Genomic DNA, 23461 nt, shown 5'->3' with positions numbered 1-23461 from the left:
CAGTCCCGCGTATCCGAAAAGCTAGATGGGGAGGCAAAGCCTTTTCAAATCTGGCACCCAAGTGGTGGAATGTTCTTCCTATAGAACTTAGGTCCCTCCCTAATCTGCAGCTATTCAGAAAGGCCCTGAAGACCCGTCTTTTTGCGCGCGCATATCTGTAGTCTGATTTGCCATCTTTTGATTTATTTTGTTAGGCACCTTGACACCTTAGGGTTTTAGTTGCGCGATATAAATTATTTTCATTCAATTCATTCATTCTAAAGCGGTACAAAAGGGGGTGGTGATGGACGGAGCATCTTAATCAATCAAACACTCACACCCAGTCAAAAGATCTGGGTTTAATCCATCACCGTTCTTTAGCCCACTCAGCCACCCCAGTTCAGACATGGCTATATGCAAATCAGTCTGACCCTGTGCCTCATGGGAACAGTCCAGCCCGAACTGCCAAGGTAGTAGCTACAAGAAAAAGGCTTGATAAAGGGCCTCCACTTTGAATACGAAATAGAAGAATAGTTGATAACAATAGCCAAGAAAGGCAGGAAGTAGGTGTGTGTATGTGTAGATGATGTGTTGATTGAGTGGAATATGAATAATGTAAAAAAATAAGAAAGGCTGCAATGTGACCAACTACATAAAGAGCAGTGTTCTAAACATGAACTCGCACAAAATAAAGGTACTCATCCTCAGACCCACCCCTTCAGCCGACTTCTGCTAGCTGACTACACTTTGGACAGTATGAACACTTACCAACCATGTCCACAACCTAGGATTCATCCTCAACTCCTTCCTTTCAATGTGTAAGCAAGTCAACATCGTCTATTCGTACTGCTAAGACCCTCCACATGCTCCGCAACATTTACAAGTGGATCCTAACCAAAAGAAGAAGAACAGTTACACAGTCCATCATCAGCAGCAGACTACTCTGTGGGAAAACTTTCTACAGAGGAATTGTAACCAAACACCTACAACATATCTAAAAGACCTCCACCCGAGTGAATATCAATGTCCCCTGCTGCAGGCACAACACTCAGCACCTGATACAGCTACACTGCATCAAAATCAATAATAGGATCACCTTCTAGCGCCTCACCCTTACTTACAAAATATTCTATAACACCAGACTAATCTACCTTAACCAAAGTAATCCTGAAAGGCCAAATTTTGATCTTAAAATTTTGGCTTTAAAAATATTAGGTAACAATTTGGTAACTCTTTAGCCAAACGTTGCTTAAAAACGGATTTATTATACAAATGTATCCAACCTTTAGACATTTTAAATAAACAGTGTAATGTGCAGATGTTATAGAAGGTACATCATGAAAAATAATTGCAACAGCTACAAAAGTTCTTCCTGGTATTGAAACCTGACAAGCTACAAAAAATTTAATTAAAGTTACCAATTTTCTATTGGCAGCAAAAATGTGAAAATTACATAGTGTGTTTAGTTGGGGAAGTAGTTACAACAAAAAGGCTCAATAAAGTCCCCTTGTCTTTGAATTATAATATGAAATTGAATAATAATTGATAACCCCAGTCAAAAAAGGCAGCAAGTGTGTGTACGTGTGGATGGTGTCTTGATCGAGTAGAAGATGAAGAAGGAGAAAAATAAGAAAGGCTGCAGATACGCAAACTACCCTCTGCCTCGTCAGCGAAGTGGGTCTTTGGATATCCTTTTTATTATACAGACAGGGTGTTGGATTACGCAGTGGGAGGCTGAGAAATGACTACCACATCTAAGGAAGCAAAGCAAGTGCACTAAGTTCCCACTCTGGGCCATAGTGCTAAAAAATAACACCAGGCCCTTACCAGGTCCTCTACTTTGAATTAGAATAATAGTTGGTAAAGCCAGTCAAGAAAGGCAGCAGGTAGGAGTGTTTGTGCTAGTGGATGCAGAATAAGGTGAAAATTAAGAAAGGCAGCAGACGTTGAAACTACCCAGGGCTTTGTAAAGGAAGTGGGTGTTTGGTTTTCCAGTCCATTACACAGACTGTGTGTCGGATTTGGCAGTGGGAGCCTGAGAAATCGGTATCACATCTAAGCAAACAGTGGAAGTGCAGAAAGTACACACACTGTGCGGTAGAAAGGACGCAAGAAATTATGCTAGCGTGCAAATTACTCACTGCAATTCATGGTTAGTAGTTACCAAGAAGGCTGAATGAAGGGTCTGCGTTTTGAATTTGAATTAATTTTAGAATAATTTATAACTCCAGCCAAGAAAGGCAGCAAGTTTGCACATTTACCACTGCTTTTGGACGGGGTAGTTCTTACAACAAAAAAGCTTGATAAATGTCTAATGACTGATGTGGAAGACAGCGATGCTGCAGTTTCTTATTTTTGATGAAGTTGATAGACTATTTCCCGTAACACAAAAGTTCATCGCAATAAATGTATAGAAATTTAAGTTTACCAAATTCAAGATATATATGTGAATATGGACTGTTTGCTGAAGATGCTGTTGCAGCAGTTGATGTGCTTGGTGCAGGAGCAAGTGTGTTGTCGTGCAATCTCTGTGTTGCAGCTGAAGCAAAGTTGTTGGGGTGGAAGTTGTTTCTGTGTTGCACTAAATTTGCTGTGCCAAAAGAGTATTTTTTGGATTGATCACCCCTTGAAAGAGTTCTTTGGCAAATTTTATAGGTTACTAATGGTGGTTGTGTTTCAGTTAGTATGTGTCTGGATTTCGCTGGAATCTTTAAGGGACACATTAGGGCTTACATAATATAGAAATACTTTGTACTTAGGGCCTCATTAGGATGGCGGTGAATCCGCATCCTCCGGGCCGGCGGAAGCCACCGCCGGCCCGGAGGTTGCGGATTCACCGCCGCGGCCACATCAAACACCCACCGCCAGATTAGGATGGCGGTGGGAATGTGGTGGGACCAGCGGCGGACGGCATGTCCGTCTGCCGCTGATCCGCGGGTTTTGCCGGGCCATTTGGTGACGGTGTCTGCAAGACACCGTCAGCCAAATTAGGAAGCATGAGTAAACATGCTTTTCCACGGCGGTTTTTCCGCTGTGGAAAAGCATGTGGACCTTTGCTCCTGGGGGCCCCCTTGCAGGCCCCCTGGCTAAAGGGGATGTGGGGGTGTACACGGGGGGTACCTATGGTACCCCCCTGCATTTGCATGCACAAAGCGGCAGGCACCGCACGGTGCCTGCCGCTTTGTGCATGTAAATGTGAAACATGCTTTTTTTAACCTTGCGGCGGGTGCTGCTTCAAGCAGCACCCGCCGCAAGGTTAAAGATCCAGGATGTGACCGCCAGGGTGGCGGTCACATCCTAATTTGCATGGAGAGACCGCCGCTGCCCATGCGGACGGTCCCTCTTCCACGGGGGTGGCGGACGGACGCAGGTCCGTCCGCCATCCTAATGAGGCCCTTAGTGACATCCAATTCTATTTTATGATGAATGGTTGAATTCTACATCCACCTTTAGGACTAGTGGGAGGGTAGCATTTTAAAGTATTTGACAGGTTACTCTATATGCGTCCATGCAGCCAAAGAAAACTTAGCTTGGTTATGCAGGGGTATCCTCTCACACAAAACGTAGCACTCAGTATTCAGGATTGCAAATCCTTGCCATAGGAGTGACTGATGAGTTTACATATGTGAGTGAGAAAAGAAAAACAAGTACATTTGTTTTACATTAGAGATATGCAGACCTGAAAGAGTATGCATATAAATCCATGAAATCTTTTTTGAAGGTATGGAAAAAAGCAGTGAAAGGGTGTTTAAAAGCAATACTGTCCAGCATAAAAAGTGCACGATTGTTCTTTTTGTTGAGAGTAAAGACACCTTTTTGATTAGGACTATGGAATAGCGATGTAACTATATCATAGATTCTAAGGTCAGATATCTACCATAGTGATAGAGGAATTACCACTACTTTTTAGACTACCATTGAACAATCATGTGTAGAGGAGCGGTATTGCTTCTTCACCTTTAAAGAGAATGAAAATTTAAATGTATATTTCAACACCTTAACAAAATAATTTTCGTATTTCAAAAAGAAAATTAAGTAGGAATGTTAGAGGAAGTGTGGTCCAACTCTAAAATGATTGTGCAAATCGTGACAGCTGAAAGAAGTTTGTCAAGAATAGTTTTTTACATATTTAAGCAGTAAAAGATAAGTAACAGTTACATTTCGATTTAGAAAGTTAAGGTGAAGTCATCGGCTGCATTCGAAACATTTGACCTGTTGGGAAAATAGTGAAAAGTAAGTTATTAGTAACATTGCATTGTTTAAAGGTCAATAGCTGTTTGAAATGGAAATTTTATATGTATTTATATAGTAAACATAGTTATCCCTCATCACTTAGTGGAAACGTGGCAATGAGTCCATAAGTTGGAAGGGTGTATAGGCAGCTTTGGCACATGGTGAATGTAACTCTAAAACAGGGCTATGGAATTTAATAAAATATCTACTTGTCCATTGGATAGGTTGCTTAATTCCCATAGAAGCCCATGTTCTGGCGTTAACATGGGCTTCTCTGGGAATTCGCAAGGGCCTATTATCAAGCCCATTATCGCGGTTTTAGCGGCAGTTTCCTGTTACTAAAGCGGCGATAATTTTAACACTCTTCTTGATGATATGCCCCGCAGTTCATAAATATTTTCTAGGAGTACTATGTCTTGTCCTACTTCTGTAAAATTTGTGGGAATTCATGAAAGCTGTATAGCTGCACTTAATGCAAGGGCATATACCATGGGTGCTCTTTTGAGACGTGGGCCCCAAATTGGGTATGGCATTTACCGTGACCTTTTGTGTTTATTAAAATTCTGTCTCTCTCTGTATCGGCTGGCTTCACTGTGAGTGACAGCATTGTTGTGTTTCAAAAAGAGCATACCAGCACGCAAAGTAGCTGTGTTCAGTGCCTGTAAGTACTGCGGCAGTGTGTGCTTTTTGAGACCAAAAACTATTTTTGCTTTTGGCAGTGTTTGTTATAATGGTGAGGGGCCAGCAGCTCCCACACCAATTAGGTTTTAGAAAAACTAAGCCAAAACAATTCACACATTGACGCTAATTTAAAAAGCTAACCACCAATTTCAGACCTACTGGCTTTGACAATGCTTGTTTATTTGGGTTTCCCATAATTTTATTGAAACTGGTTACATTGATTTTCCATAATGAATATTTTTGAGAATACTAGCATGCATCAACAAACACATGTTACTTAATGATGCTGAAAAGAAAAGGTACCTGACATTTTACAGTAGTTTATCTAAATGTTGTTTTCCTGCTTTCATTTTTAGATGAACATTTTATTTTGAAAGTAAAGAATCATTAATCTTGCTTTCAAAGTTCTGCAAATCAGAGAGAATTCTGGGAGCATTATCCATAGCCTCACATTGCTATACTTTGAAAACCTGTGTTCACATTTTTATACTGGATCCACTGTCAATAGTGCAGTCAGAGCTCACATCATTTACTTAGAGCGTTCACCCTAATAATAAAGCTTTCAATTAAGAAACTATGAATACAAGTTTGAACAGCATCAACATATGGAAACATTTTTTACCTTAACTACAGACAGGGCCCTTCCTTGATCCACAATGTGGTACTGCAAACTGGTGGCCAAAGGGTTTGTTCTGCAGGGGGTTGAGCCTACTTGTCCCAAGGACAAAATACACATAAAAAGGTGCTGCCCTTGACCCCAAAGAATATGTCCTGGGCGTCGGGCTATAGGAATTCCACATCCCTGCACTAAAAAGACCCGTGCAAATGCCTCAGTTATTTGAGTGAGAGTTACATACTCCCTGTATTATCAAATGTGTACTGGAGAGTTAATGCGTTCTAAAGACTCCAAGGACTTTTATTAATTATAATGTTGTCTATTTACACTCATTGACGGTATTTACCATTAACTTTTGGACATATGTTGTTGAAGTACCTTGGTTGCAGACAGCAATTATTTTCAACAGACTGTAAATTTAAAAAAAGATGTACATTAGGACATTGTAACAGCAATGCTAACAATTGAAAACTTAGTTTGCAAAATATAATGTATCTAGGTCTTTTGAGATGCAGGATTAGAGACAGTTACAACTGTTGCAAACATATTTAAATGCTTTACTACAAACAATATTGAAAATGTACAACTATAATGACAATATCTTACTATACTTTGTTAAAAAGTAATGCTATGTCTTCGCCTATGAAAGATCTTGATTGAAAAAACAAAATTAAGAAGAATCCAATGTTCAGGACAACACTAGAGTGTGAGACCTTATTTATCATTAAAATGTTAAAGTCAAACCTATTTATTGCAGCTACACTATTGGACACTGTCATTATATCTGTAATCCTAAACACCAGCCACGTCAGTCCACAGAGCAGAGATCACTGTGGGGAAGTCTCCCACCAGTACACTTCTGGTGGGAGACTGCCCCAAAGTGATGTCTGTTCTCTGCACTGACCTGGGTTGTCTTTAGGATTACAGATATAATGATAGAGTGTGCTCTGGTGTAGCTGTAATAATTTTGCGTTCTTGGCCTTTTTTGGTCTTGAATATTATCGTTACCCTGGTGGGTGGGTACGTAAACACCATCTTTTCAGTACCTCCAACCAATAGGATTATACAGTGGATATATAGTCTAAGAATGTACCAAGATGTGGAGACCATAGAGAAAAGCCACAAGTGGTGTCAATATTATTGTTTAAAGTCAAAGGTGATGAATTCATTAGGTTTATTGCAATGTTCAGTCCATAATTCTTCAGAAATATTACATTAGTAAAAATCTGGGCTACTGGCTGACGATTTGGGTAGCATTCTGCAAACTGAATAACATAATAACAAATGTGTATCCTGACTGTTAACCAATCATAGGTTTCAGAGTAGAGAATTTCAGTACACATTTAAGGCTAATTATTAGTTAAAGATATGTAACTGTAATAGGAATAAATATATATATATTTGGTGTTGAGAGACGTATGTTTGAGGGGACGGCATTGATTAGTTGTAAAAATATATGAAACCACACGAGGTTCTACAGAGGAAGAAATATGTACATCATACGCTATTAGCTATAGTATACACTATTTACACGTAGCAGAACGTGGTGTACCTGGTACAGGTTGTGAAAATTGATCACGTTGTGAAGATTGATAAGTTGCTGGTGAATTATCACTGGTTATGCTTCCTGTAAATTAATTTTGAAAAAGTAACATTTGTTAAAGAAAAAAATATTTTAAGAACCTAACACAAATGTTTCTTAAACACAAAAAGTTAATGCAAAAAAAAAAATCATGAATGTAGTTTAAAAAGTATGTTGTGTGTAGAAATTTTAAGCGAGGGATATAGAGTACAGTCTACACAAATACAGAGGTAATGCCTGTGAAATGGATGCAGTTTCAGAACATGACCGTTTAACAAAGGGCGCTCAGGCCGTGCAGTGATAGGCGTGATTTTTATATTTAGAGTGTCTTGTGTTGGTGGCAGAATTACTGCTGTAGGCCCAGTAGTAGCATTTACATGAGCAGCCTTGGTATACTTAACTATCAAGATTAACATTTTAATCATAGAGAAACAATTCCCATTACAGTTTCAAAAAAGGGAGCAATTGCACTTAACGACTGATCATGAAGTGGAGAAGTGTCGAAAACATGTATTTTGGTGAAAGTGTGTCATAAAAAGATGTACAATAGAGGTAAAAATGGTTAGGTAACCTCAGCCAAATGAAGGGTTAGTACAACACCGTAGTGTCAAAGATATAAATCCAGCAATTATTATGAATTAAATGTATGCTAGTCAGAGGAGGCAAAAGTTTAGTAGGCCAACTAGAGCACAGAAAAAAGAACTATGGGTCACGTGAGGAAACAATACATTTTAAGTCTCGAAGGATTAAAAGGAAGCAAATATGATGATTAAGAGAGAGTACGTATGTTGAAACACAAAGCACGTGGCGTAGCACAAAAATGCAACATACATATTTATGAAAGTACAATATGTAAGAAAACAGGCCTGGGAAGGCCATTTGAGCCAGTAATAAATATTAAGAATCATGGGAGAAAAAAAAGGAAAATAGAGCTGGGAAGACCATGTGACGCAGTAAAAAACACAATACTAATATGAATGCACAAATTGGACCAATACAGGCTAAAACACGGGGCACAGTTCGAACACGACATAGAAATTCGCTGAAACACAATTTAGTTACCAAAGGCGTAGGACGGCCGTGTGACGCAGAAGGAAATATTATGATTAACCATATATGAACAATAAGAATGGAGACCTGGGAAGGCCACGTGAGGTAGCAATTAATATAAAAAGTTAGAGGATGATTTGGAGGGAACAAATACGATGAAGCAGAGAGCATGTGCCTCACAAAAGTAAAGTAAAACGGCTGACAAGGGCACGTGACGGACAAAAAAAAATAATACTAATATGAATGCACAAATTGGACCAATACAGGCTAAAACACGGGGCACAATTCAAAAATAGGGCACAGAAATTTCATGCACGCACAATTTATTTAACCACTGTTGATGCCGTCGTCCGCTGAACGTTCGGAGCAGTACCTGGCTGGTGCTGCAAACGCTCAACGTCCGACGCGGCCTAGCCCACTGTTCAGAACCCGCACACTGCGCCAGAAGAACGGTCACAATAAACGGGTTAATTATGATAAACGATATATGATCAATAAGAATAGAGGCCTTTGAAGACCATGTGAGGTAGCAATGAAGATAAAAAGTCACGGGAGGAGTAGGAGGGCGCAAATACGATAAAGCACAGAGCATGTTCCGCAGAAAAGTAAAGCAAAACGGCTGGGAGGGGCACGTGATGTAGTACAAAAATACCAATATGAATGCACAAATTGGAACAATGCAGGCTAAAACTCGGGCACAATTCAAAAATACGTCACAGAAATTCATGCACGCACAATTTATTTAACCATTGATGGTGCCGTCGGCTGCTGAACGTTCGGAGCAGTACCTGGCTGGTGCTGAAAACACTCAACGTCCGACGGGGCCTAGCCCACTCTTCAGAACGCGCACACTGCGCCAAAATAATGGTCTCAGTAAATGGGTAAATTATGATAAATGATATATGATAAATAAGAACAGAGGCATGGGAAGGCCACGTGAGGTAGCAATAAACATAAAAAGTCACGGGACGAGTAGCAGGGAGCAAATACAGTGAAGTAGAAAGCAAATTGAGCACAAAACTTAAGCAAAACAGAGCTGAGAAGTGTACATGACTCAGTCAAAAAATAATTCTATTATGAACGCACGTGACACTTGAAAAATGCGATACAGAAATTCATGTATGCACAATTTATGTAGAAAAGGCCTAGGACGCCTCCGTGATGCAGAAGGATATATATTAAGATAAATCATATATGAGGAATAATAAAAGAGGCCTGGGAAGGCCACGTGACGCAGTAATAAATATTAAAAGTGACGGGAAGATTAGGAGAGAGGAAATACAATGAAGTACAAAATATGTGTTGCAGGAAACTAAAGGAAAACAGAGTTTGGAGGGTCACGTGACAGTAAAAAAAAAATAATTATGATGCAGGTACAATTTACAGCGGAGGCGGATGCTAACGGCTTCTCCTACCTTTGCTTCTGTTGTCTCTTGTCTTGTCTTGTCCAGCCGACCAGCTCACCGCTTCCCTGAGCCAGCACCCTCCCGCCAGCTCAGCGAACCCCAGCCAGGCCGCCGACAACCTCACGAAGTGGATCAGCAACTGCGCGGACGAACTCGCCCCTCTGAGAACCCCGCCCAGCAGACCCGGCAGCAGAAAAACCCCATGGTTCACCGACGAACTCAAGAGCTCCAAGAAGAACTGCCGAGCCCTCGAGAAGGTATGGAGAAGGGAACCAACTACGGACAACATGACCACCCTCAAGCTCGCCACCCGGAAACACCACCAACTGATCCGCGCCACCAAGAAAAATACATACAAGGACCGGCTGGACAACAATGCACACAACTGCAAGGAACTCTTCAACATCGTGAAAGAGCTCTCCAACCCCAACGCCGGAAACAATGACATCACCCCGTCGCAAGACCTCTGCAACTCCCTCGCGTCCTACTTCCACAACAAGATCGCGGACATACACAACAGCTTCAGCATCCATCCAACGCACGCCACAACCGCAACAACGCCACCCACCACCACCCTCCGCACCTGGACTCCGATCAGCACCGAAGACACCATCCGCACAATGAACTCCGTCCACTCCGGATCTCCGACTGACCCCTGCCCTCACCACATCTTCAACAAGGCCGACGCTGTCATCGCACCCCACCTGCGGGACATTATCAACATCTCCTTCGACACCGCCACCTTCCCGGAGAGCTGGAAGCACGCAGAACTCAGCGCTCTCCTCAAGAAACCTACAGCAGACCCCACCGAACTCAAGAATTACCGTCCCATCTCGCTCCTCCCGTTCCCGGCCAAAGTCATCGAGAAGACCGTCAACAAACAGCTGGCCGCCTTCCTCGAGACGAATGGATCCCTCGACCCCTCACAGTCTGGCTTCCGAGCCAACCACAGCACCGAGACCGCCCTCATCGCTGCCACCGATGACATCCGAACCCTGATGGACAACGGAGAAACAGCGGCCCTCATCCTCTTGGACCTCTCCGCGGCTTTCGACACTGTCTGCCACCGCACCCTAGTGCAGCGCCTCGGCAACATCGGAATCCAGCACTGGAATGGATCACCTCCTTCCTCAACGGAAGAACACAGAGAGTCCGCCTACCACCGTACAAGTCAGAGGCCACCAAAGTCATCTGCGGCGTCCCTCAAGGATCCTCGCTGAGCCCCACCCTCTTCAACGTCTACATGAGCCCCCTCGCGGCCATCGCACGCCAACACAACCTCAACATAATCTCCTACGCCGACGACACCCAGCTGATCCTCTCCCTGACCAACGACCCCGCCGCCGCCAGAGCCAACCTGCACGAAGGGATGAGAGATGTAGCCGAATGGATGACGACCAGCCGCCTGAAACTGAACTCAGACAAGACGGAGGTCCTCATCCTGGGCTCCTCGCCCTCCGCCTGGGACGACTCCTGGTGACTCCTGGTGGCCCCCCGCCCTGGGCACCGCACCCAAACCAACGGACCACGCACGCAACCTGGGCTTCATCCTGGACTCCTCCCTCTCCATGACCAGACAAGTCAACGCTGTCTCCTCGTCGTGCTTCAACATCCTACGCATGCTACGGCATATCTTCTGGTGGATCCCCACCGAGACCAGGAAGACTGTCACCCAGGCCCTCGTCACTAGCCGACTGGACTACGGCAACGCCCTCTACGCCGGAACCACCGCCAAGCTCCAGAAGAGACTCCAGCGGATCCAGAACGCCTCAGCCAGTCTCATCCTCGACATCCCACGAAACAGCCATATCTCCGGACATCTGAGAGACCTGCACTGGCTCCCCGTCAACAAAAGAATCACCTTCCGTCTCCTCACCCACGCGCACAAAGCCCTACACGACCAAGGCCCGAGCTACCTCAACAACCGAATCAACTTCTACACCCCCAAGCGCCACCTCAGATCAACCAGCCACGCCCTCGCCGCCGTCCCCCGCATCCGAAGAGCGACAACAGGAGGAAGGTCCTTCTCCTACCTGGCCGCCAAGACCTGGAACTCACTCCCGACCGACCTGCGCCTGACCCAAGACCACCTCTCCTTCAGGAAGAAGCTCAAGACCTGGCTGTTCGAGCAGTAACGGCACCCCCCCCCCCACCTAGCGCCTTGAGACCCTACGGGTGAGTAGTGCGCTCTATAAATGACTTGATTGATTGATTGATTGTCTTCAAAGGCTGGGGCTTTGGCTGGCCCTGGGTGGGTGGGCATTGGCGACGCCGACACTGCGGCTATGGTGGCCTCGCTGGACGGCAGCAGCAGTGACACCACGTCGAGTGTCGTGAGTCCTTCTGCTCTATCTGTCACCGCAGCGCAGGCAAAAGAGAGCGTGCTTACATTAGTATCCACTTTACTAGGGAACCGCGAGGTTTGACCAAACTAAGTCCCGGGCCGTCATTGGTGGCGTTTTCACGGTCTAGAACAATGACTGCCTTGGGGGATCTCCTATTGGCTATTGTATTGGTTTCCAGGCTTAGTAATAGCAAGAAAGCTACGTGGTGATATCTAGGAAAGTGTGGACGGGCGTGTACCGCACATGTGCAAGTGTGAGTGTGTGGACCAATAATTTACAACAGAGAGAGACATGGGCGGGGTTTTCATGCGTGCAGAGGCAGGGCCAGAACAGGATCTCCAATGAGTGACCACTTCTAACCATTATCATAGCGCGCCCTGTGCTCTGATTTGACAGTGAGAAAGTGATCGCATCATAGTTTGTACTGGTAATCATTCTCAGCGCGTACTCTCGCATACGCTACGAATACGCTTGGACGTAAGGCGTCGCATCAAAGTTTCTGTGTGACATCATGTACGGCGCCCCGTACGCGAAAGGCGCAAATGTTTTTAATTGTTTAAAAAGATATACTTATATATTTAATTAACATACTAATAGAGTACATTATCTAGAGTACTTATGAAAATTGTTTTCTTAAAGTTTGGACAATCGTATATTACTTTTAAAAGAGATTATAGAAATCGCGGTGGGACGTCATGCGTACTCGCTCCGTAAGAGCAAATGAAGGTCAGCGTAAGCGTACGGAAAGCCATGTGACTTTAAAAGAAGAGATTTGATTGGTTCATAATAGTTGCTATTGCAAATGTTGAAAGTTCCGTCCCATTTTAATCATTTAGTTTGACTTTCTAAGAAGAAGCATTTCTTCTGAGAATCCAGTAAAATAGAAGGAAAACCACCATAATATCAGCAATGGACACATATTCCAGCCATTCTTCAGATGGAGATTTCATTCCTGAAGAACCTCCAAAGAAGAGGAAAGAAGCTGTAATTTGGAAGTTTTTTACTTTTCCAGAAAGGCAAAAAAAATGTAATGCTCCAAAAGAAACCTGTACAATTTGACAAACAACTCTTTCTAGGGGTGATCCATGTAAAAAATTCTCCTTTGGCACAGCAAATATGGTGCAACACGTGAACAACTTTGCTCGAGGTGTAAGACAGAGCTTGAAGGGCAACCCACCTGCTAGTGCACCAAGTACATCAACTGCTGCATCAGCATTTCCAGCAAGCAGTCCACACCCACATATTGATCCTGATTTTGCTGATGTTAAAATTTTATGCATTTATTGCGATACACTTTTGTGTTATGGGGAACAGTCTATTGACCTGATGAAACGCAGGATGCAGGAGCATCGCTGACTTTGACATTCGTTTTTTTTTTTCTTTTGTTCGTGTTGGATACTTTTTGAGTTCCAATTCAATTTTTTGGTTTAAAAAAAACTTGTTGAAAAATCCCCAAAAAACATTAAAAACTAAAAACAGAAAAAAAACAGTTCTTTTTAGAACTACCTTCACTGGTCAAAAAAAGAACTATATTTCTATGTGTGTATAAAAGTTTGTCAGAATGAATGTAAAGTTTATAAGTGAATGAATGAATAAATTACTAATGTATGTTGAATGTGAAAGTGCAGAACTATAAGGAAGTGCCACAGTATAAATCTAAAAGCAGTTTACCTATAGTATACTGTAGTACCTCCGAAGCACTTGAATGTAACATATGCACATAAATTTGTTACAAGTCTCTGCTTCAATTTGCATTGCTGGTGAAACTGCCTGGATTAATTTGCATGTGTTAGGCGTGGATTTATAACTCCCTTGTGTCTCTTTTACAATGGTGTTGCGTCACTTTTGTAACGCACTTGTGGTGTAAAAGATGTGCCATGATATGTGGTATTTACAATGTGACGCAGTTGGAAATTGCATCACATTATAAAGCCCTGCGCTGCAAGGAGGTGATGTCACAGTATACAATAAGTGGCATATCTCTGGGGATATAGCACTTATTGTACATCTGCTGATTAGTGTTTTAATGTAGTAAATGGATTATAAACACATAGTGCTGTATGGTCACTACAATACTGAAACAGAAGTATGATAGTGTTTACTTTAAGGGTAAGAATACAGATTTGGGAATTTAAGGTATAAAAGAGAAGTTTGTCGGTGGATAGAACACTGGATGCATAGTGTGTAGGTGTTTGAAGCAGTTAAGGCCCTAAGACACACTTTCACCATGAGTACTTGGATAGCGGCTGAATGATTACAATTCTGCAAGGAGAGTGTAACGTCAAAGCGTATCCATAATGTGTGCGCACGTACTCGCAGAGGACGATTTACTGTACAATGGACGGTGCGATCACTGTACGCGTACGGTACAAATACGGGAAAAAAAACAATGAAAAAGGAATTATATAGAATTTAATTTTGATTTATTGAAAAACAAAATTAATTAATAAATACAATATTTTTGAATTTTGTTTTGTTATTATTTTACATTAAGAGTATGAAATATTATTTAAAAAATAAAATAAGGATCAATATTTATTAAAAAAAATAAGAAATTAGTATAAAAGAAAGAAATATAATAATGCATTTAAGAATTATCATTTACAAAACCTTTGAAATTCACTGAAAAAACATAGGTTTCACACACGTTATAGTTAGGAATTTGCATTTAAAAAACCTAAGAAATTCACGGAAAAAAACATAGGTTTCACACATGTTATAGTTAGCTGGACATTTCACTCATACAAAACCAATGAAGTTCCCCCGTTAAAGTTAGTTCAGCTAACTGTAACTCGCGCGCCCGCAATGCACTGCTGATGACGTTACATATTACATCACTCATGACATGGTCAGTGACATCACTCATGACATCACTGATGACATCTCAAATGACACCACTGATGACGTCACTGATGACATCATCCTTGTAAAAGAGTGGCAGACCTCCTCTCAGCGTAAGATAACCCTTGATACACACTCAAAAACAGAAACTAATATTTTCAAAAAAATTGAGATACCAACACCAGTTACAACAACCTATTTAGTAAATCCACCATCTACATACACATCCACTCATTCACTAATAGTTCTATATAGTCACTCACACTTGTACTCACTCATCATATGTACTCATACACCTATACATCCTGTTACACACCGACACTCATTCATAGAGTTACTCACACACATACTCACACATGCAAATAAACTATTGAACATCCATTTATTTGTATATACAGCTATACACACACACCACTACACTTACTTTTACAGAAACGTACACATACCTACTCTCTTAAACAATTACTTATAGAAACATATACTTATTTATTCAGGAAATTTAGCAATCTCTCACCCTCACATATAATCACATATAATCACGTATATACATCAATACTCACATATAGTAGATTAAAACATATGCACTTACTCATAAAGACACTATTGAGACAGTCATTTGAGATGTCATCAGTGATGTCATCAGTGATGTCACTGACCCATGTCATGAATGATGTAATATGTGACATCATCACAAGTGGATTGCGGGCGCGCGAGTTATAGTGAGTTATAGTGAGTTATAGGGAGTCCAACTAACTATAACGTATGAATTTCAAGGGCTTTGTATGAGTGAAATGTTCAGCTAACTATAACTGGTGTGAAACCTATTATTACGTTTTTTTAATAGCTATTTTTTATTACTATTAATTATTATAATTTTTATTACATTTTTTAAATAATGTATATTTTTCAATGTATTTTTCCTGTTTTTTGATTTTTTTTATCTTTTTACCCTGGAGCGCTCAGGGTAGCGTTAGCGCTATTCCCGCGAGCGGTAAAAAATATAAGTATGTATTTAAAGTAAATAATAATGGAAGACATTCAGTGGCATACTCATAAAATTAGTACTTTTGATTTTAAATAACTGTATTTTAACTTTAAACGCATTTCCGAAAATCTAGCAAAACGTCATCAGACGTGCCGCGTAAGCGCCCCAGGAAGCGCCGACGTACGTGCCGCGTGAGCGCCCCCGGAAGCGCGTAGCGTAAGCGCGTCAAGTCATGTGACCTTAAAATAACACATTTCATTGGTTCATATCAGTTTTTTTTGCACAAATATTGAAAGTCCCCACCTATATCCCTCACTACCTCTTTGCAATTGCTAAGAGAACACCTCTTGCCTGCTTCTGCAACTAATTTCGGAGAGATGGCTGATTTTCATAACACTTGCTCTGATTCTGAAGATGATTTTCTGGCTGAGGATCACTTGCTCTGATTCTGAAGATGATTTTCTGGCTGAGGATCCTCCTACCAGGAGAGTGAAAGAACACTTCATTTGGAAGTTTTTTACCGTCCCCGAAGGACAAAAAAAGGTGAACGCACCAAAGGTGTGCTGCAAAATTTGTGGCACCACTTTATCACGTGGCACTCCAAATAAAAAATATAGTTTTGGAAATGCAACTTTAATTAGGCATCTGCAGAGAAGACACCCGAACAACTTTTCCCGGGAGAGTGTTAGGGACCTGGCACGTAATGCACCGAGAGATGGGGCCAGCACCTCGACTGGTGGAACAACAGCTTCGGGAAGACAAGGTGGAAGAATGATCCCGAACGTGCAGCCGGTCTTTGCACACATCAAAATTGTATGCATGGACTGCGATGAACTACTCTGTTATGGGGAGCAGAGTATTGAACTGATTGCACGTAAGAGAGAGGAACACCACTGCCCTCCCCATCCCAAATTTTTCCCCTTTTTTTTGCTCCTGTTGAGCAGTTTTGGAATCCCTAGTTTTGTTTTTCCCCTGAAAAAAACAAAAAAAAATATAAAATTGTTATAAAAAATTATTTAAAAAAATTAAAAAAAGAAGAGAAAAAAAGTTATTTTCAGGACTAACTACAAGTCTCCAAAAAGAGCTACACTCTACATATTTTGCCATTCTTTTTTCAGAGAATGTGTACTGAATACATGAATGAATGAAATGAGTGAATGAAGGGGAGAAAGTGACAGAGGGAACAAGTGACAGAAGAGGAGTGAGAGAAGGTGAGTTGTAAACAAGAGTGAGTCGAAGTGGAGTGAACGAAGGAGTGTGACAGGGAGTGACGGAAAGAAATGAGTCAAGCTGAAAAAAGGGGATTGATATTGAGGGAAAGAGGGTGAGGGAGGATAAAGTAATGGGAGTGAGAGTAAGGCAAGGGGAGTGAAGGAGAAGGAAGGTGGAGTGAGTGAGAGTGAATTGATGACAGTGAGGGTTTGAAGATGATTGAGGGTGATTGAAGGGAAGTGAGAGTGAGGGGACAGAGGGAGTGAGGGTAAGACAGACGGAGTGAGAGGAGAGCAGTGAAGAAGTGAGAGGACAGAGGGAGTGTGAGAAGGAGTGAGTGAAGTGGAGTATGGTGAGTAAGGGAAGGTGAATGAGTGAATGAGCGAAGGAAGGGACGAGAGGGGAAGGGAAGTGAAGAAGGGGCACTGAAAGAAAGGTTGTGTGGGAGGGGAGGGAGGGGAAGGGGAACTGCCTCCACCCCCTCACTTACTGCACTTACTCACCAGCTGGCTGATCTCTCCCTTAAGCACCAACACTTTCTGGTGCTAGGTGAATTTAACCTCCACGTTGACAATTCCCTCTGCGTGAAAGCCAACAATCTGTTGGAAACCATGAAAAGTTTGAATTTTATACAACTAGTCATTGGCCCCACTCACGCTGCGGGTCACACCTTAGATCTTATCTTCGCCAACTTCTCGAATATCACAGTCCTCCCCCCCTTCCCCTTACCTGGTCTGACCACTATCTTATCCCCTTCATCCTTGCCTTGGGCTTGAAACCTGCCCCTACGGTCCCCAGAAAAGAGCTGGGAAGAAAATGGCATAAGGTCACCTGTGCCACCTTAGACCCTCTATTCCACTTCCAAGCGGAACATCTCTCCACTGACATTGATGGAAATGTCTCTAGGCTCAATGCCGCCCTCCTCCAAGCCATCGACTCCATCGCCCCCCTTAAACCCATCTCCTCCGCCAGATCCCGCCCCTCCGCTCCTTGGTTCTCTACCTCCCTCCGTGAGGAAAAAAGCAGATGCAAGGCACTCGAGCGCAAGTGGAGGCAGAACTACGACCCTGAAGCCAAAATCACTTACAAATCTGCTCTAAAAAACTTCCTCAAACAAAAAAAAAACACTATGAGAGACTACTTCTCACTTCAAATTGCTAACGCCAAAAACTCACCAAAAACCCTTTTCACCATTGTCAAAGACTTCATTAACCCCCCCCCCGCTAGGGCCACACCGAACGCTGCTAGCCAGGCCCTATGCAATGGACTCTCTGACTATTTCCTCGAAAAAATTAACAATCTTTGTGCCTCATTTCCTAATGGGCTATCTCCCCTGCCCCCCCACACTAGGCCCCCAGTATCCTCTTCCCTATTATCCTTCAACCAATTGACCATTGATACCGCTCTCAGGTTACTCACCCAATGCAAATCTGGTGCCCCCTCCGACCCTGTCCCTGCCAAACTTATGGGTGATTTGGCTCCCTCACTAGCCAGCTCCTTCCTCTCCATCTGGAATGCCTCCCTCCACCATGGCCTCTTCCCAAACGCTTGGTAGGAAGCTCTGGTGGTCCCCATCTTGAAAAAATCCAATGCCGACCCCACAATTTTCGCCAACTACAGCCCCATCTCCCTCCTCCCCAAACCCGCTAAAGTCCTGGAAAAAGCAGAGCAGCTGCAACTTACGGAGTATTTGGAGAACAACTCTCTGCTGCACGACTCACAATCAGGATTTCGAGCGGGATTCAGCACTGAGACGGCTCTGTTGGAGGTGTCGGAGACCATTCGTGAGTGTGTGGACAGGGGCGAGGAGGCCATGCTTGTCCTCCTCGACCTGTCCGCCGCTTTTGACACGGTCTCCCACCCCATCCTTCTTGACCGACTCAAACAGGCCGGCATTGGCGGCACTGCCATCAGCTGGATTGAGTCCTTCCTTACTGGAAGAAGTCAGAGGGTCGTGCTGAGGCCGTTCAAATCGGAGGATAAACCCTTGTTGTGTGGTGTGCCACAGGGCTCTGCCCTCAGCCCTCTATTTTTCAACGTCTATCTCGCCCCACTGGCCGATGTTGTGGAGTCCTGTGGAGTCAGAGTGGTCTCTTATGCTGATGACACTCAGCTGATGTTTTCCTTCAGAGACCACTCGGACTCCACGTTCGCCAACTTCCGCCAGTGTCTTGACAGCATCAGTGGCTGGATGACCAACAAGCATCTAAGACTCAATGCGGATAAGACTGAGGTGCTGTTTTTTAACCAGAAAAATCCCATCCCCCCTCACTTGATCCCGCTCCCTCCCCCGTCCACTCTGCCCGCAACCTGGGATTTCAGTTCGACGACTCTCTTTCATGTACAGCTCAAGTTAACAAAGGTACATCTGCCTGCTTCATGAAGCTGCGCATGATCAATAAGATACTCCCCTATCTCCCCCTTGACTCCCGCCGAACAGTAACCCAGGCTCTCATTACGTCTCACCTGGACTACGCCAACAGCCTCTACGCTGGTGCTCCTCAGTATCTGATCGACCGGCTTCAGATTGTCCAGAAGCGGCAGCCAGACTGATTGGAAACATCCCTTTCCGTCAGTCAGTCACCGCCTATCGCAAAGAGCTCCACTGGCTTCCCATTGCCAGCCGCATTCAGTTCAAGATCCTTACCCTTGCCTATCGAGCTATCAACGACCTTGGACCCAATTACCTTAAAAAACGAGTGTCAATATCCCATTCCATTAGATCCCTGAGATCCAACGACCTCCGCCTCCTGATCTCTCCCCGCTTTAGACGCGCTAGAATGGGCGGCAGAGGGTTCAGTGTTATCTCTGCCAAACTGTGGAACGGTCTTCCAATCGATCTCAGATTCTGCCCTTCTGAACCCATCTTTCGGGCTAGACTTAAAACTTGGCTGTTTTCCGGACTTTGATTCCCACCCTGCTGCTATCCTCCCTTCTTTTCTCCCCATGAGGCTCTGGTTCTAGCGCCGGGACACCCCTCCGGGGGTAGCTGTGCGCTCTACAAACTACATAAATAAAATAAATAAATAAATAAGGGGAGTAAACATGGGGAATGAGGATAAGTGAGGGAATCGGAGTAAGAGAACGGGGCTGTGGGAGGGTGAGAGAAGAGCAATGTGGTTGAGGAAAGAGTGGTGGATAAAGGCAAGTGAGCATGAGACAAGGGTAATGAGAGAGTGAGGAGACAGAGGGAATGAAGAAAAGAGTGAGAGAAGAGGACTGAGTGAGGAAGCATAGAAAGGTAAGTGAGGGAGTGTGGGAGAGTTAAAGAGAGTAAGCATGAGGGAAGGGGGCTGAGAGAGTGAGGGGACGGAGGTTGTGAGGCTAAGAGAGAGGAAGTGAAGGAAAGAGAGTGAGGATGTGACAGGACAGAGGGAGTGAGAGAAGGACTGAGTGAAGTGGAGTAAGGTAAGTGAGCTAAGGAAGGGAAATAGAGGGGAAGAGGACTGAAGCATAGGTACTGAGAGAAGGTGAATGTGGATGAAAGTAAAGGGAAGGGGAGAGAAGGATGGTAAATCAGGGGTAGTGAGGGAACCGGAGTAAGGGAACGGGGGTGAGGGAGGGTGAGAGAACGGCAGAGAGCATGAGTAAAGAGGGATGAAAGAGGGTGGATAAAAGTGAGTGAGGGTAAGACAAGGGGAGTGAGGAAGTGAGGGGATAGAGGTAGTGAAGGAAAGAGTGATAGAATGGGACTGAGTGAGGGAGCAAAGAAAGATAAGTGAGAGAGTGTGGCTGAGTTATAGGGAGTGAGCGTGACAGAAGAGGACGGAGAGACTAAGAGGACGGAGAGAATGAGGCTAAAAGAGAGAGAATGAGGGAAGGGGAGTGTGGAAGTAAGAGGACAGAAGGAGTGAGAGAAGGAGTTAGTGAAGTGGAGTAAGGAGAGTAAGGGAAGGGAAAAGAGTGAAGGAGCAAAGGAAGGGAAGAGAGAGGAAGGAAAGTAAAGCAGGAGGTCTGAAACAAGGTGAGTGTGGGAGGGGAGTGAGGAAAAGGGGAGTAAACATGGAGATTGAGAATAACTGAGGGAAGCGCAGTAAGGGAACGGGGGTGTGGGTGGGTGAGAAAAGAGTAGTGAGGTTAAGGAAAAGAGTGTTGGGAAGGTACATTTTGTATGTCAAACTTACCTTATAAGTAATGTAAACTTAATTACATATTTTCAGTAAATTTAATATCTGTGGAAGAGAAAAAAAAGTAAGTTATAATATTTTCAATATATATTTAACAATACAAGAGACAAAGCAGGAGATTAAAAGTCATAAAAGGGTAGTAAGAGATAAAGTAGGAGTGAAGGACACAGAAAGGAAAACAAAGAAATGGTGAAGGTCAGAGAGAGTGAAATAGAAATAGAGAGAGAGCAAATTACTAAGAGGATAATGAGATGGATATATTCAGTGACAGATAAGAAGAGCAGGAGCGAGAAATGAAGTGAAGGTGAGTAAGATACTAAAGGAATGTTAATTAGGAAAACTAAAGGAAGAAAGGGGAGTAAAGAAAGGGGAGCGAGTGACTGGGAAGCAGGAGTGAGTGAAAGCGGATTCATGACAATGAGAGATGGAAGGTGAGTGAGGGTGAATGCAGGGGTGGGAGTGAGGGTAACAGGGAGGGAGTGAGGGAAGAGGAGTGAGAATATGAGATAACAGAGGGAGTGAGAGAAGGAGTGAGTAAAGGGGAGTAAGGTGAGTGGGGGAAGGGGAATGACTGAGGGAGCAAAGGAAGGAAAGAAGGGAAAGGGGAGTGAAGCAGAGGAACTGGGAAAAGGTGAGTGCGTAAAGAGAGAAAGGGGAAGGGGAGTTAAGGATGATGAATGAGGATAAGTGAGGGAACCAAAGTAAGGGAACGGGGGTGAAGGAGACTGAGAAAAGGGCAGTGAGGTTGAGGAAAGAGGGATGATAGAGGGAGGATAAAGGCGAGTGATTGTAAGACAAGGGTAGTGAGGGAGTAAGGACATAGAGGTAGTAAAGGAAAGAGTGAGAGAAAAGGACTGAGTAAGGGAGCAAAGAAAGGTGAGTGAGGGAGTGTGGGTGAGTTATAGGGAGTGAGCGTGATGGAAGAGGAGTGAAAGAGTGAGAGGACCGAGAGAGTGAGGCTAAGAGTGAGAGAGTGAGGGAAGAGGAGTGAGGATGTGAGAGGGCAGAAGGAGTGAAAACAGGAGTGAGTGAATTGCAGTAAGGTGATTAAGGGAAGGGGAATTAGTGAGGGACCAAAGAAAGGAAAGAAGGGGAAGGGGAGTGAAGTAGAGTGACTGACAGCTGGAAAGTGGTGGATGGGAGAGAGGGAAAGGGCAGTGAAGGAATTGGAAATAAGGATAAGTGAGGGAAGTGGAATAAGGGAAGGGAGGTGAGGGAGAGTGAGAGAAGGGCAGTGAGGGTGAGTTAAGAGGAGTGATAGAGGGTGAAAAAGGTGAGTAAGCGTAAGACAAGGGGAGAATAATATATATTTGATAATACAAAATACAAAATAATTTGTACAACATGTTATATGGTTTATTTTTGCTGTTCTCAGAATATATTGAATTTCACTTAAAACAGTGACTTCAATACTACTCATCATATGACAGCGGGCAAAATAAAACACAATCAAAATGATTGTGTTTAAAAAACCCATACAACGTTTCAATAAATAATGTAAAATTTAGAAAAAACATATCTTAACTCACTTTTGATCCACGTACTTTTCCACGAAGCCAAATAGTATACGGAAAGTCCTTTACTTTGGAAATTACTCAATAGTATTCTTAATCTTCCATTTACCTGAGTTTCTGAAAGAAAAGCTCCAACATCTTTTACATTATAAAACAACAGTTATATTTCCACCTCTGGCTTACTTATGATTAATATTTCCTATAATACTCACATCACACACTATGTGATACACTTACACTACCTCTATGACAACTACAAGTTTTTTATTAACTTGATCACTCTCACTCCCAAAGTAATTTTGAACAGCAAACTAAGTTTTATTAACTGCACCAATCTTCATAGGCCAATTACCTTTCCTAAAATTTCGGTTGTAAGAACACTAGGTAAGAATTTTGTAAGTCAGAAGGCAAACGTTGTTTGAAAGTCAATTAAGTATCATTACAATTACTCCAGCCTTTTGACATTTTAAATAAGCTGTGTAGTGTCCTGATGTTGTCAAAGGACCATCATGGAAAATAATTGCTGCAGTTGCAAAGGTTCTTCCTGAAATTGATAATTGAGAAGCCACAAAATGTTTAATTAAAGTTGTCAATTTAGTTCTATCAGGTCTACATTGTTGGAACATTAAAATTACATACTGTCCATATCTTTGCATACATTTTGTTGATAGCATTGCAGATTTACATTGAGTACAGACCATGTTTTGATTTGCTTCTCTAACTAGATTATTAAAGGACACTGATTTGCAGTCTGGTAAAGTCAAATATATAAATCTTTCAGTGTCTATTGTAGTAGTACTTGAAAAGGAACAATTGTCGCAGTTATGCTGCCATTTATGAGAAAGGCCAAAAAGATTTTCTACATCTACACCTTCATCTTGCAATACAAC

The sequence above is a fragment of the Lissotriton helveticus genome, chromosome 2_1 (genome assembly GCF_964261635.1).
Source record: "Lissotriton helveticus chromosome 2_1, aLisHel1.1, whole genome shotgun sequence".
In the NCBI taxonomy this organism is placed as follows: domain Eukaryota; kingdom Metazoa; phylum Chordata; class Amphibia; order Caudata; family Salamandridae; genus Lissotriton; species Lissotriton helveticus.
Note: the sequence above shows the minus strand (reverse complement) of the source record.